General features: G+C 37.4%; 1 protein-coding gene across 1 annotated transcript in view; it reads left to right on the plus strand.

The window, feature by feature from the left end:
* The window catches only part of LOC125235229 (amyloid-beta-like protein), a 349,914-nt gene that overhangs the window by 250,801 nt on the left and 82,433 nt on the right, over positions 1-16,680 (plus strand). The gene's annotated exons all lie outside the window — the stretch shown is intronic.

Genomic DNA, 16,680 nt, shown 5'->3' on the forward strand with positions numbered 1-16,680 from the left:
AAGAAAAGCCTGCTATGTGACGCAAAACACACGATCTGGAAACATTCACGATTTCTACAAATAGTACTAAATTATCGCTATGTATGAGATTGTACAAATCGGGCACAAACATCTAACACATCTTATTATACAATATTTCCAAAAATATAGCTATGTGTCATAATTCACATAGCAGGCGCAATTCCAAAACTGCTGTTATAAGAAGATAATGTAGTTATGTGATTTATTGCAGTTAGCGATTATAGGAAGAACATTCAATGTATGGGCGTCACATACCTACTTTTGATAAAACCTGTAATACTGAAATAAGCTCGACGCTGTTTTTGGAGCATATGTATCTAGAAATAAGGTTTAAAATGGCATTGAAAACGAAAAATCGTTAAAAATCACATAGCGAATTTTGCACGCGCAGCGACGAAATACAGCAGCGTTAACCAAACGCGTGATATTATTAGCTATTAGCTGCAGTAATGGCGGAAAAGCGATAGCGAGCTGCGATTCATAAACACTTTTCCACGGCTGTGTTCGCCGAACCAGCGTAACATTAACCTTGTGAATTGTGATTAACAGCGTGCGTATCATAGCCGAATGCACAAATGCTCACGAAACGAAACACTCGTAGATATTTATCTCTATCGCTCTTGCGTATTGGCGCGACGAGCCAGACTACTTTTCACGGCGTTTCGTTTTCGTATCGCGTCGTAGAAATGCCATTCGCCTACGTGGTTTGGTCAATTTAGGTAAACGAATATTGATTAGAGTGCCATTCACTTACTATTTTGGCTCAGTGATCTAAAGTAAATCTTGGCCTCCGAAATGACAGATCGCCACCTTTCCCGATTCTGCGCAGCCTCTTACCAGTCACTGACGTGACTGACGCAGATCCGCCGCCACACTGTCCTCCCAGCGATACCTGGGAGGACTGGCCACCAGGCGGTCGAGCCAAGAACGCTATCTTGACAGCCCGATCGTTTCTTATTCTAAGTAAGTGACCGAACCAGCTAAGTCTGTGGGCTTTCGTTTCGCCGATGATATTGGGTTCGACCACCAACTCCTTGATCTCGGCATTTTTCCGGATCCTCCAGGTGCCATCGTCTCTCTGAATAGGTCCCAGGACTCCCAGGGTCTTGCAAAAAACCTTTCTCTCCGCTACCAGAAGCTTACTTTCTTGCAGTGTTAGTAAATCATGGTAAGTATTTAGTTATCGCGTGTTTCTCTCGCTCCAATAAATGGGCAGAAAAGAACAAACGATAGGCATGGAGTAGTGATGAGCAAGTTGCGGAAACTTTCCAAAAAAAATCTTAAATTTCTTGAAAAATTCACGAAAGTTTCACGAAAAATAAAGGAATTTAAATTTATGAAATGGAAAGTTTCCATCCATATAATATAAATACATCCATACAAGTGTTAGAGAAATTAATTGTATTTGATCTAACCTTTCATTAAAGTTAACGGAATTCAATAAAAACAGGGTGTAGATGCGTGCCTAGTATATAGTCTACTCTCAGTTGAGTTCAGACGAATAACCTTTTCATGAGTAGGCAGTCAACGCAATGGCTCGATTAGCGGGGAACCGGCAACGGCCTATTGTTTAGCGGTAAATAATATCCACCACAATCTACAGTATACGAAATCTGGGTACCTAGCCAACGTAACAATATCTTACGCTTCGTAGCTTGCTCTCCTTATTGCTCTTCTGTAGTGGCATAGTATAATAAAGGGTACTATCGTACAGTATGGCCACTCCCTGCTTCCCGCTGAAATTGCCGCCCATCCGCTCTCGGTTACATCACAGTTACCGCCTTTCAAAAACGCGACCAGTTGACTTGTCTTATCTCACTCATACAAGCATGGTACGCGTTCACCTATACGAGCTTCGACTGTGTGCGTAGGAACGCGCTTCTTTCATATATTTGATCGCCATTGTCCCAGGTGTGGATACTACCACGCCACTGCGAGCGACTGCGCGACAGAGCCAGACTGCGTTTAGTTCACCACGTAGCATCAACGATCGTCACTTCGGCTAGGCCAGGGTGCGTAGCCGAATGGCACAAACGCTCACGAAACGAAACGCTAGTAGATATCTATCTCTATCGCTCTTGCATATTGGCACGACAGAGCCCGATTAACTTTTCAACGCGTTAACGCGTTTCGTTTTCGTTTGGCGTCGGAGAAATGCCATTCGGCTACGGGGCCAGCTTGTCCAATAAGCAGATTGTGAAATAAATCAAATCTATTTAGGATGCTAAATGCGATAGCGCTCGGTAGCGCCAATCGGAGCATGGGAGCTATTGTTTTGCAATATTTGCTGTAACAGAAACGATATTTGTTAAGGTTCAATTTGTTTTAGGTAAGTCGGGTTAGGATAAAATGGGGTCTGATAATTTTATTGTTTCGCCACCAGCTAAATCGAATAATGAAATTGTGATACCGACTGGTACGTATGAAAAATAAATACATTGTGATGGCTGTGACAGAATAGTACATTACGATACAAGTGCGTAAAAAAGGAAGTACCGCTTAGGACTGCGTGCGTCGAGCTTCGCCCGACACTTTAAGTTAGAGGGCGCCGAAGGCGCCCGGCTTACTACCGTGTGCGTCGGGCTTGGCCCGACATTTTAAGTTTGAGTCGCACATGTATCGTACGACGTTTTTCAGTACAGATGAGCCTTCGAAGTTTCGACCTGGCATATAATGAACCACTTCTCGCACTAGTGCGTAAAAAAACACCATCTGTACTGAAAAGATACCTTACGAGTCTTACGACATAACAGTCACAACCAATTAACCATACATGCGTTACAATTTCTAAACATCATTTAATTTGACTATTACATAAATACTCGTCACGTTGCCGAATTCTAATTATTTGGTATTTAAAAATAACGACTTAAGGCCTGCAGTAAAACAAACTAAGGTATAATACGCTATAGCGATACGATACATATTTTGTCATTGTATAAAGTGATGTTTCTTCAATCATAACCTAACCATAAAATTAAAATTTTGAAAAAACGCCCGACCGCGCCATAGTAGACCGATTTTCATGAAACATGGCTAAGAAGACTCCCGACTAACTCAGCTTTCAAACAAAAAAACTAAATCTAAATTGGCTCATCTGTTCGGAAGCTACGATGCCACAGACAGACACATACACATACAGACAGACAAACAGACAGACAGACAGACACGTCAAACTTATAACACCGCGTCGTTTTTGCGTTAGGTGTTAAAAAACGTTACTTTTGACTTTGATATTGACCGATCGGTCTTGTACCCCTATGCAATCTTACAAGCGTTAAAATTTGGCTTAGTAACTGTACACTACTCGTACCTGAAATACCTACCTACTTCATAGAAAAACAGTCCATCCATTTTTACTACGGTTAATCTTTAGTTAGTTAATAAAGCTTCTCAAGGATACGTGCAACTGAATGAAACGGTTCTGAAAGCGACGGGCAATCTTTTCAGACCTACAGGTACGGATAATGACTATAATCCCTGAGCTGAAACCTAATCCTGAAATAATGGCTTTAGCAAATTGCTTTTTAAAACATATAAATGAAGGTACTTTGAAACAATAAGTTCAAGGTAAAAAGGGGTTGGTTGCACTTATGTACCTACTACCTACCGATAATAAGTCGTTTGTAATTATGTCGGATTTTTATATCTTATACATAGGTATAAGATATAAAAATCCGACATAATTACAAACGACTTATAAATTTACAAAATTATAAATTATAAATTACAAATTATAAATTATAAATTTACATACATAAGCAGTATTATAATAGTATAATACTGCTTATGTATGTAAATTTATAATTTTACATACATAATTATTATAACTTGTGAACCACTAGACGGTTCGTATAGCGATTGCAAAAATTTTATGATAAGCGTACACGGTATATCACTCAAGTGTGTACTTGACTGTATAAATCGTGCTATTTTTATCCCCCGACGCAAAAACGAAGGGGTGTTATAAGTTTGACGTGTCTGTCTGTCTGTCTGTTTGTCTGTCTGTGTGTGTGTCTGTCTGTGGCATCGTAGCTCCCGAACGGATGAACCGATTTTGATTTAGTTTTTTTTGTCTGAAAGCTGAGTTAGTCGGGAATGTTCTTATGTTTCATGAAAATCGGTCCACTATTTCGCGGTCGGGGTTTTTTCAAAATTTTAATTTTGTGGTTAGGTTATTCTGCACTAGTACGGCAGGAAATATAACGTGCCTTCAAACATCAATAAACAAAACAAACTTGGCGTGTTTCTTCTTCTTTCGTTTGCCTCCTATCCCATTAAAAAAAAAAGTTATATTGACGTTTAATATTCATCATTATCTTACCCTTATCCGTGACCTGGAGTCGGCGCAGCATGTCTTTCTCTTCCATACATCTCTGTCACTCGTCATCTCATCATTAACTTGTTTTAGTTCCATATCATGTCTTACACAGTCCATCCACCTAATATTATATACTTTAAAACATTGTACTATACGATTTCCTTTTCTGTCCTCCGGAAAGCGTCAAATTTCAGGCCGCTGCGCTAAACGAAGTTACCGCTTTCCGAATCCGTCGAACAGAAAAGTAATATATATATATAATACTCACCCCTTAGCCATGGCCTCAGATGTCACATTTATTTGTTGACCTCTGACTACGCCTCTTGAGTCTCGACCATTATGAATTGCCTATTATTTTAGTGAGACATTCGAACGCGTGAGATTCGAAAATCGGCCCCCTGATATGTAATTTACTAGTACGCGTTGTGTGTGTAAGTGAGAATCCATAAAAGAATTAAGAGCAGAATCCATAGCGAAATTGTTTTTGCTATTAGCTAGATCCAGTTAACGACATTATTACTGCGATATCATAAATCTTTTCTGTCTAGACTACACTGCAACAGACGCACATTAAAGTATCCTCTGCCGTCTGAGAGGAAATTGTAAATCATTAGGAGACGCACTAATTTATTGGGTAAGTCATTGTTTAAAATAGTAACCATTTCTGCCGTACATTGCAGTATGTGATGGCTGTGCAAAATTGTATATACCCGCAACAGCCCGCAATGTAACTACCTCTAAAATCGCATGCGAGTTCGTACAACCGTCTAAATCAGGCCCCGTAGCCGAATGGCATTTCTCCGACGCCAAACGAAAGCGATACGCCGCTGGCTCTGTCGCGCCAATACGCAAGCGCGATAGAGATAGATATCTACTAGCGCTTCGTTTCGTGAGCGTTTCGTGAGCGATTGTGCCATTCGGCTAGCCACCCTGGCCTCTTTGCCACAAAAACCGTATCTTCGCCTAGTATGTATCTTTGCCCGATATTAGAAAAAAGATTAATTCGACTAAGTTTAATTTGGGTCCAGCAATTTGGTTTTGTATCGTTCTCCAGCAAAAGCTTCAAATTGTCAAGTATAACGCATTATTATTTTATTGATTGACAAAAAGTGATCGCATTTTATATTTTTTGCTTCTTCTTTGAATCACTGTATAACACTGCTGTACTGTGACAACATCACATGTCAATAAATAAATACTTACTATTAAATAATTCTCATGAAGATACGAGAAATTGTCATCCTAATCCTTCTTTCTTGAAAGGAAACTTCTTTTTAGGGTTCCGTAGTCAACTAGGAACCCTTATAGTTTCGCCATGTCTGTCTGTCTGTCCGTCCGTCCGTCCGTCCGTCCGTCCGTCCGTCCGTCCGTCCGTCCGTCCGTCCGTCCGTCCGTCCGTCCGTCCGTCCGTCCGTTCGTCCGTCCGCGGATAATCTCAGTAACCGTTAGCACTAGAAAGCTGAAATTTGGTACCAATATGTATATCAATCACGCCAACAAAGTGCAAAAATAAAAAATAAAAATAAATGTTTTATTAGGGTACCCCCCCCTACATGTAAAGTGGGGGCTGATATTTTTTTTCATTTTAACCCCTACGTGTGATATATTGTTTGATAGGTATTTAAAAATGAATAAGGGTTTACTAAGATCGTTTTTTGATAATATTAATATTTTCGGAAATAATCGCTCCTAAAGGAAAAAAAAGTGCGTCCCCCCCCTCTAACTTTTGAACCATATGTTTAAAAAATATGAAAAAATCACAAAAGTAGAACTTTATAAAGACTTTCTAGGCTGGCCCGACACGCTCTTGGCCGGTTTTTTGAAATCTTTTCGCTTAAAAATGTTATATTTATTGATGTGTACATATAATTTTTAAATTCAAAGCTTCAAAAAATTTAAATATAATTTTCATGCTTGAAATTTATTTATCAAAATTTATTTCAGTCATCAGCAATTGACCACGATATTTTCATTCGTGCTTCAATAGGTTTTTTAATAACGGTTTGTTGATTCGTATATTCAAATAAAATACATATTTCTATTACCTACTGTATTGTGAAAACAACCTTATGTTACATAATAAAATCAGTTCAAACGTCCTTTATTGCGCGGCAATAGGGCATAAAATTGAACGAATTGGTCCATATTACGTAGGCATTTTGTTTATTGAGGTATATCGCTGTATATTTCATATTTGCGGATTTTATTTACCCACAGTAAATATGTGAATATTTAAAAAATAAAATCTCGTATGTATTCAAATTTGAAATGTTTTTATATTATTGCGCAATATAGAATTTAGATTCTCCCTTTGCCTTATATGTTGTAACAGAAATCATGGATAGTGGAGAGCTAAATCTTGGCTTGGATTTAATGTATTTACATATTATTATTATTTGAGCTTCGTTTCTTCTACAGTCTGGTTGTGTGTTATTTTTTCCTTTCTTTTTAGACTGACTGTAGATCCCATCTGTTGGGTAAAAGCCTCCTCGTTTTTCCTCCACTTGTCCCTGTCTTGGGCTTTCCGGAGCCAATCTTTTCCTGCAACAGCGGAGATATCGTCTATCCACTTTTTTTGTGGTTTTCCTGGGCGTCTCCATCCTACGGGTCCCGTCCATTTTGTTGCTTCTAGGGTCCATCTTTTGTCCCCATATCTGGATACATGACCTGCCCAGTGCCATTTTAGATGAAGACATTGTTGGAGAGCATCTGTAAGTTTGGTTTTTTGACGTATTATTTCGCTTCTAATATTCTGTATTTTCCTAATATTCAATATACTCCTCTCCATAGATCGTTGACAGGCCGTTATAGATTTTCGTATTTTATCTGTGTATGTCCAAGTTTGACTTCCGTAAGTTAGACTAGGTAGGATACAGGTATCCATTACGATTTTCTTATGGGCAATACTGTATTCGCCTTTCAAGATTTCCTTCTGGGACCAAAACTTTTTCCAGGCTATGTTTATGCGTCTGTCTACTTCTTCCTCGTTATTAGATGGGCTAAAGGATATCTGTTTTCCCAAGTATATGTATTCCTTAACATAATCGATTTCAGTCCCTGCCACATTAATTAATCTTCTTCGACTGTTGGTCATGGCTTTTGTCTTAGATGTGTTCATGTGTAGTCCTACTTTTTTGCTCTCCTTGTCAAGGGTATTCATCATGTCTTCTAGTTGGGTTGCAGATTCCGTAAAGATGATTATATCATCTGCAAAGCGTAGATGGGTCAGCCGTTTTTCAAGTATAGCGATTCCTTTATTCTTCCACTGTATATTCTTGAAAACTTCCTCTAGTACTGCTATGAACAGTTTCGGTGAGAGTGGATCTCCTTGTCGGACACCTTTGCCTATAGATATCTCCTCTCCTTTTCTTTCCATCTTCACTCGGCTTATACTTTGGCTATAGATCTTTATTAGGATGTTTATGTATGTTTTGTTGATTTTACATGTTTTCAGAGCTCGCCAGATAGAGCTATGTGTGATGCTATCGAAGGCTTTCGAGTAGTCTATAAAGGCTATATATAGGGGGTATTTATTTTCTATGTATTTTGTTATTATTTGATCTAAGGTATGGATGTGGTCTATAGTTGAATATCCTGATCTGAATCCAGCTTGTTCTATTGGTTGGTGTGCATCTATATTTGGTGTTATTCGGGTCTGCAGTATGGATGTGAAGAGTTTATAGACACTGGACAGCAAACTGATTGGACGATAGTTGCCAACATCTAGTGGATTACCCTTTTTATACAGTAGGATGATATCCGAGCTGCACCACTGTTTGGGGACGGTTTCTTGTTCTAAGACCATGTTATATAGCTGAGCAAGGTAAGGTACTAGTAGTGGGGCTCCAATTTTGAGTGCTTCGTTACTGATATTATCAGGTCCGGGGCTCTTTTCTGGTTTTAAATGAGAAATATGTTTTGTTATTTCCAGCTCTGATATCGGTACTACTATGTCCTGGTAGTTTACATTTGGTTCCAGAAAGGTTGTATTGTCTGATTCTTCATCTGGTTTCTTATATAGGTTTTGATAGAATTTTGTAGCATGTGTAATAACGTCTTTCCTACTCTTCGTTTCTTGGTCTTTGTCTTGTAATTTTTGTATCCAATCTTTGTGACTTTTGAGTTCTTTATAGGCTCGTTTCGAGCTTCTGTAGGTAATTAGATTTTTTTTTATTATTTCTTGTCTATGGCTTCTGTAATCTTTTCTGATAGCTTTATTTGTTTTCTTATATATGTTTTTTAGTTTTGTTTTTATTTCTTTTGATTTGTTTTTTATTGCTATCAGTTCTGTGCGTTTGTTTAGTAGATCTATTGTTTCTTGCCTTAGTATTTTCTTCTTCGTTTGTTCATCATTATTCATTTTTAGACTATTTATTATTGCAGTTTCTAGGCTATCATAATAAGTTTGTATGTTTGTATGATCTTTGTTGTGAAAACATGTTATCAGATTTTCCTTTAAAAGGTGTAGGTATTTTGCTTTCTCTTGTTCTGTTGTTGGTGGTTTTGGTAGTGATCTATAGGCCTTCCTACTTTTTTTTGGTGCTTCAAGTAAGAAAGAGGACCTTAGAAGTCTGTGGTCCGAGGGGAAGGACAGTTTGTTTAGAACCTCAACATTTGTAATCTGTTTTGGTTTGTTGCATAAAATGTAGTCTATCTCGTTCTTTGTTTTATTGTCAGGTGATATCCATGTCCATCTTCGTTGTTCTTTTTTCTTGAAATATGTGTTCATGACAGATAAGCGTTGTTCACTAGCATATTGTAGTAGCAATGTGCCTCTTTCATTTCGTTTGCCATATCCATACTTTCCCATTATTAGGTTTTCAAATTTCCGTGCTTGGCCTATTTTGGCGTTGAAATCCCCTATGACTAGTACATTTGTGTCATGTGTTTCTTGAGCGTTCTTGAGATCATCATAGAATTTCTGTATTTACATAATGCATGCAAAAATATACAAACAGTTTTTAAACCTACGACTTCTTACTAATTACTCTCTCGTTAACGCAACATGTATAAAATATCTTATTCCGTTGCGACAGGTTAATCCTCATATCAAAGAGGATCGAGTATTAGAGAAAGTTACTGTCGAAGTAAAATGTGTAATCACAGTCCATAGACTGCCATCTCTTGACACAGGCTTAAAACTTTTGAACCTTAGTTTTGACAATTTGGCTCATATTCTTAGCTTGATATGACGTGTTAAAATGTCAAATATTAATATTAGCGCCATCTAGCCGAGCGTCCCCCAAACGTGTATGGTTTTTCTGTATGGTACTGAGGTAGGCAGGGGGTCTCCTTTTCTCTGCAGCTGACTGTACATTGCTTCATCGTAAACCGTTGCAATAAGATGAAAAAATGTACACATAAACTCGACTGCACAAATGTCTTACTAATAAAAATCTCCCAATAAAAACTTTAAATATAATGCCCTTTAACATTTTTGAGGTCACCATATACTAGACACTCGAGAATCCACCTCGCTCTCACTAGAATATCAACTTTAATATCACTTACAACCGTAACATAAAGGTACCATAACTCAGTTACCCTCTGAGTGCCAGAGTGCTTTACCTCCAATTAAAGCACTAGCGAAACGAATGTGCCAAGTTGAAACTTCGCTCAACACTATTAAATGGTATATGGACCGAGGACGAACCTCAAGGCTTGTAGTGAACTGAACAGTCGCATAGAGTGAACAGTGAAGGCTGCTACGACCGATTTGTTACTATTTTAAAATATCTGTAGCAACATCAATTGAGATTAATAACTGATATTGACTTCTAATTAACACAAGTCAAATTATAATCTTTTGATAATATTTCAATTTGTGCTATCTTAAAGTAGTCACACCATATATATATATAAATTTAAACCGAAATAAATTACACATATGAAAGAAAAAGTGACCAAGGCCTCTAGTGCCTTGTGTAATTGATATTGACTTGATACTTCAGAGATAATTAAATAGGTAAGATATCTCCTAATGTAAAATGTGACAAACTTGAGATTATATTTGAGTAGAATGAAAAACAATACCTTTATTTGTAGCACTACAAATCCCAGAAGTACAAATATCACCATACTGTTGTTGAGTGTTGACAGAAATAAGCTCTCTTTACACTTAGTTACTGTATCGTGTTTTGTATGATGATGATTGATGTTTTTCAAGGCCATAAACTAATACAACATCTAACAATCAAACGATCAATTTCTCCATAAAATTTGTTCTACATGGATTCAGCAGATAATGTTTGAAGATGTTTTTTTTAATATTATTATGAATAGGCTTACTCTTGGCCACAGACTAGCCAAAGGCAAGGACGTTGGCCTATGATGGAATGAACACACCCAGATATAACCGCCGAAAAGGAATTCCACTCCTGGAACCGATTTTTGAAAGTCGACCACTCGATTTCGTGAATTTTGTTCAATAATATCTCCACTACTAACGATTTAAATTCTACTACATAATAGAATCGAAAACGAGTGGTATTTACCACTAGATTTAAAATTACTAGCCGTCCATTTTCAAATAGTATTTTATGCAACAGGCGCTTAAAGGAGGTCAAAAAAGACGAGTGGCGTGAGTAACAATTTGAGGCGAAGCCGAAAATTGTTAATAAAGACGCCACGAATATTTTTTGACTCAGTTAAACACCGTTCTACGACCATGCACTTACTTTTTAATAGTTTTCTAGAATAACTTTCGTGAAATTCGCACTATTTCCTGTATTTTGACGCGTCGGCCTCCCCTCTGTTCCTGCCTCACCCTGTCGCTCGCACTCCCCCGCGCCGCCGCCGCCGCCAGCCCCCGGCGCCCCGCGCACCCACGCTGTATCCATTAAAGGCTTCCTAACAATACTTTAAGAGCTATATCGTATGCGTGGGTGCGCGGGGCGCCGGGCGGGGGCGGGCATCTTTTATGTAGGGTTTTAACGATCTATGCACGACCTTGTAAATGACGAATAACAGTTCAGGAGTAGGAAAAATAGCTTTTCGTCGTCTTCCCCGGATTCGAACGGCGAATTCGTGTATTCCAAATTCAAAAATCGGTCCCCTGTTAGACGCTTTTTAAAAATTATCTATGTTCAAAATATTCGGTATTTATGATTGTATTTATATTAATTTTTTTTTACCCTTTGTTTCAGGTAATGACTGTGTAACATTGAAATGGAGATCAAAAAGTCAGGCGTGTGATGCTAACTCATACAAAGTTATGTAAGCACGTATATTTATTATTATTGCGCACCTAATTTACATTGCAGTGAATGTCATACATGTATTACAGTCACCAATTGGAACCATAGGCCACTGTAGAACTATGTCATAGTGACGTTAAAAATCAGATTGTTAGAAATCGTAAGAGTCATTTTGACATGGTTGTAGAGTGGCCTAGGGTTTCAGTTGATTGACTGTACATACCTATTGAGGGTTTTCTTTGCGAGGTGAATCTATAGATCACATCAAACTATTTTTATAAATACCGAAAACTTTTTCGATAACTGATTTCTCAAAAACGTGAAACGGTTGTTTACGTTTATGTATTTTTCATTGTTATTTCAGAAGTTACGTTAACGCCTTTGGCATTTGCCGCAACAAAAATTTAATGAAGACGGTAAAAACCTCTTAGGGCGTTCGCTGACAAAGTTTTTGTAGCGCTAGTAGCACTACTACGAAAGGGACTAGGGACGGAAGATCCGCTGATCGGTGTGTGAATGTTAAGGTTTTATATCTAACTTACACAACAGAATTCTCGTATTTCCACTCATTTTTCTCCAATTGACCTTGACTCCATAAAATCAATTTGTGGCACGAAACCTTTCATGTTTCCTAGACAGCCAAACAGAGTAGCAAACAGTAAATGCGGCTGTCCAAAATCAAAACCTAGCAAGGGACATTTTTTGTCAAAATACGTTTTTTTAATCAATCAGCCTCAAATTTTGAGCTGCGTCTAATGCAAAAACACCTGTATTTCTATCTCAATTAGAATCAAAGTTACGGAACCCTCTAAACCTAGCAAGTGCATATCTTACATGCAAATATCAAAATCAAAATCCTAGTAAGTAACATTTTCAAGTCCAAAAACCTAGTAAGTGCATGCTATACTAGGTTTCTGAGTTTGTAAACGGAACATACTAGGTTTTTGAATATGGAATTGTCCCATACCACAGAATATATAATAGTACAAGTACAGAAGGCCCACTGCTTTGAAGTTCACGAAATGCCGCCTTTTTAAATGCCTACAAAATGATTACAAAGAAACGAGCCGCACGTGCGCAGCGTCGGACGTTAGGGTTGCCTATGGATTAAAAAATAATAAGACTCAAATAAAATGTTATGTTATTATATTCAAGTCTTGGGTACTTTCTAGGTATATATACAGTATTTATATATTTTTGTTTAAGTCCCAACGTCACAAGCCTGATTGAACGTTTCCGTGGGGCATAAATGACATAGTCAATAGTAGATCTGTGTAATATTGTCCTAATAATAATATTGTCCTAATAATGTTGTAATATTGTGTAATTCATGATGTTTATTTAACTAAGCATTATTAGCCATTCCACACGCGGATATCGCATATGAACCTTTAAAAAAACTCGCGACGTATAGTAACAATAGAAAGTGCGAACACTGCGAACGTGCGTTCCGTGAGAATTCGAGCCACCCCTGATTAGGCCGCGAACTCGCGGCCGCCCGCATGTACTTGTAGCGCGGCTATGGAATCGCGGAGTGAGCCGCCCCTGCCCATACTAGGTTTTAAATTTAAAAAATTGCCGAAGGGTTGAACAAGAAATTCAAATATAACAATAAATAAAACATAGCAAGTCAGTAATGAGTGAAGTTTGAATTCAAACGGTCGCCGTTCCCGCGCCCCCGCCCGCGTTTGTTCCGTTCGGGATCCGAATTTAGGGAACGAGTTTCAACCTGAAGTTTCTAGTTTGTCGTACTTTGCGCTGCTGCGCGGACGCATGATGAATAAAAGTGATCTATGGAGACGAATTTTAGCAGCTGCTTTTCAGTCATTCTCATTATGTTCGTTGTTGTAGCCCGATATTATACTTATTTAATATTGTGTGTGGCGATCGCAAAAGTGTTTGTGGTGCTGAATTGTGGTTTTTATTTGTGATCTTTTAATGGGGCTTGGATCGAGGTAGTAACATTCGGAATGCTTTTTAACATTATTTTTTGCGATCTATTTTACGTAGGTACCTACTTAACCTACTTATATATATTTGACGATGGGAGCAACTTAAAATAGTTCTAACAATTATGCCTTTCCAATCTACCTAAAGGAATAACTGCCAGTAGTACCTAGTGCTTGTAACAGGTTGTTGATGTGCAGTATATGGCGTGCGTTACATATGAAACTATCGTGTTAAAAAAAGGACACTCTAGTTGCAAAATTAGTGCCTTTAATGCCAGAAACAAGGCGTGATTTTTGGAGTCGATTGCCAATTAATGACCTTTCGGATGATCTTTAAACTGGAGGCGAATAGGCTACTAGACTCATATCTAATTTGGCGCAATAAATAATTGTCTTCTGTAATATTTTGGGTACCTAGAAAACTCTGTCGGCCGTGTAGTGACCTCATAGAATTCATGTCAAATCAATCGCTGACATTACATAATACCTTTATGCCTCGTACTTAAATTGTCAGAAAGTGTTGTTTTCGCACTGAATTACTTCATTCACAGAAAATTTATAGATGACATGGCTGATGTTGTTTTTGCCTGAAATATTACGTAAACGTATTCTTTAAAAATTTTTTTTTGCGGTTTATAAGCCATAATAAAATATAGTGATATTTTTTTTCCGTTAATTGGATAGTAAGTAATGCTATAAGATACCTAAACTATAAAAAGGGTCAAGTAGCCTATTGTTTACCCGATGACTGATTTTTGTTTTATGCATAAAATTTAATTAATTGTCTAATAATGTTGCCTTTTGTTATTATGATCCCATCAAACAAATATTATAATGTGATCAGACACGAAACGACATTTTGATATTTGCTAGTCCCTTTTCGGTGAAGGAAAAAACGTGAGGAAACCGGACTAAGTCCAATAAGGCCTACTTACCCTTCGGGTTGGAAGGTAAGATGGCAGCCGCATTTGTAAAAACTAGTTCCTACGCCAAATCTTGCGATTAGTTGTCAAAGTGGACCTCAGGCTCTTATGAGCCGTGGCAAATGCCGTGGCAAATGCCGAGATAATGCGAAAATTAACCATTTAAAATACTTAGTAAGACCACTTGCTAGCTTTTTGTTTTGTAATTGACGAAACAATACTATTATTTTTTTGTAATTAATTGTTAGTAAGGCACATAAAAGTTCTAAATAGACACATACATTTAGTTTCAACAGTTTGTCTTGTAAAGCAAGTTATACTTCTTTATATAAAACCAAGTCTTGTGAGAAAAAGGTCTTTGGTACTAATTTTTTTTAACAAAATCTTTGTTTGCCTCTCCTGTAAAATTTCGGTAAATGCACTTGCTAGGCTTTGATTTTGGACAGCCGAATGTATCTCATTTTGACGCAACCCTGCCGATGACAGTTTGACAGGTCGGTAGCCGCGCCCGGCCCCGGTCAACCCGACTTTATTGAAACGGTTACCCGGGCGACCTCTCGCGAATTCAAGGGTTTGTGAACTGTGTATTGGAATCCATACTAATATTATAAATGGGAAAGTGTGTGTGTCTGTTTGTTTGTCCGTCTTTCACGGCCAAACGGAGCGACGGATTGACGTGTTTTTTAAGTGGAGATAGTTGAAGGGATGGAGAGTGACATAGGCTTCTTTTTGTCTCTTTCTAACACGAGCGAAGCCGCGGGCAAAAGCTAGTAGGTTATAAAATTAAATAGAGCTTAATCGATCACTTTTTGAGAATTGAAATTTTCATTTTCGTGGGGCTTATGATATTATCTGTATACAAAAAGGTTCTAAAATAGATAAGCTCGCAATCGTTCCATCTTTGAGATTTGGAGTTTCCATAGTACCAGAGTAAGGTTAAGTTTGATGACAAAGTTTTATTTATTTTCTCCGCAAATCATTTTGTTAGCTTTTCTAGATTTTAAGCAGAAAGAAAGACTACAAAAAGTTGATGTTCATTCTATTCAAAAAGTATTTTTTTATTATATTTAACCATTAAATGTAGAAGTTAGAGAAGTTTAAACTTTAAAATTGGTCAACGTAATCCCAGTTTACGGTAAGTAATATACTTGATCGTATTTCAAATCAGTTGTTTTGACTTCAATTGTTTTTGACATTTGTAATTCACATTGATAAGATACACGTAAACAATTTGAAACTTGATATTGTAACTAAATGTCACAATCCAATGAAACGTGCACTTGACATCAAACCGATATTTAAATCAAATTGGAATCATATCAGATAGCTGTCATTCGCCTGTTCAAAATATATTAATATGAGAAATTATAAAATCAATTAAATAAGCTAAATCACTACTCACATTTTATGTTGAGGTATATGTTCGAAACGTTGTTCACCCAAAAGATATCACTATTTCAGACACAAACTAGATAACGGTAGGTTTTTTTTCATCACGTTATGCCTACTGGTTCATCACTGGTTAAAACCTTAACATAAATAAAAATGTAAGGTCAATACAACAGCCCTGTAAGGCTGTGTTTCATAAGGAGAAGTGTGTCTGGCTTATGGCTTGTTTAAATAATGATAAGTGTTTATTGAGAGCTCAATACGTTTCCCACTAATCGTGGGTCTCAAGTAGCAAAAGTGAACTCGCAAAATCACCTGTGACAATGAGTAAAAAGGCTAAATCTGGTCACATTTCCCTTATGAAACATTTATCCCCTATGTACAAAATATTCAGTTATGTCTGCAAGTGGCTATACAACTGTCTACTCTACTTCACAAAACAAACCCTCATGAATTCGCACTTTCTTAATTAGGACTTGAATTTCAGCAAATTCTGGTCAGAGTTCGCGAACTACACAAAATTCAAAGTCGACTTTTGGCAAGTTCACGCTGAGTTGCGAAATGCATTCGCTGGGAGTGCTGCAGCCAAGTTTTGAATAAATTAATTGACGCCACTCTAAAATGTGTGTTGGTGAATCGAATCGGTGAATCGAGCATTTTATTCCATTTATTAATTCATTAACAATTTACATTGTGTTTGAATTATTTATAAATTTAAAAATAACATGCATTAAAATTAAAATCTAAAAGTCACTGTCCACAGTAAAATTATACACAATATAATTCAATAATAAAAAAAGTCTGTTACTAATGTCTAAATATTATTTAAGTATTATCATTCTCTACAAAATCAGTTACAGAATAATATGCCTTTTTTAATA

The sequence above is a fragment of the Leguminivora glycinivorella genome, chromosome 17 (genome assembly GCF_023078275.1).
Source record: "Leguminivora glycinivorella isolate SPB_JAAS2020 chromosome 17, LegGlyc_1.1, whole genome shotgun sequence".
Taxonomy (NCBI): Eukaryota; Metazoa; Arthropoda; class Insecta; order Lepidoptera; family Tortricidae; genus Leguminivora; species Leguminivora glycinivorella.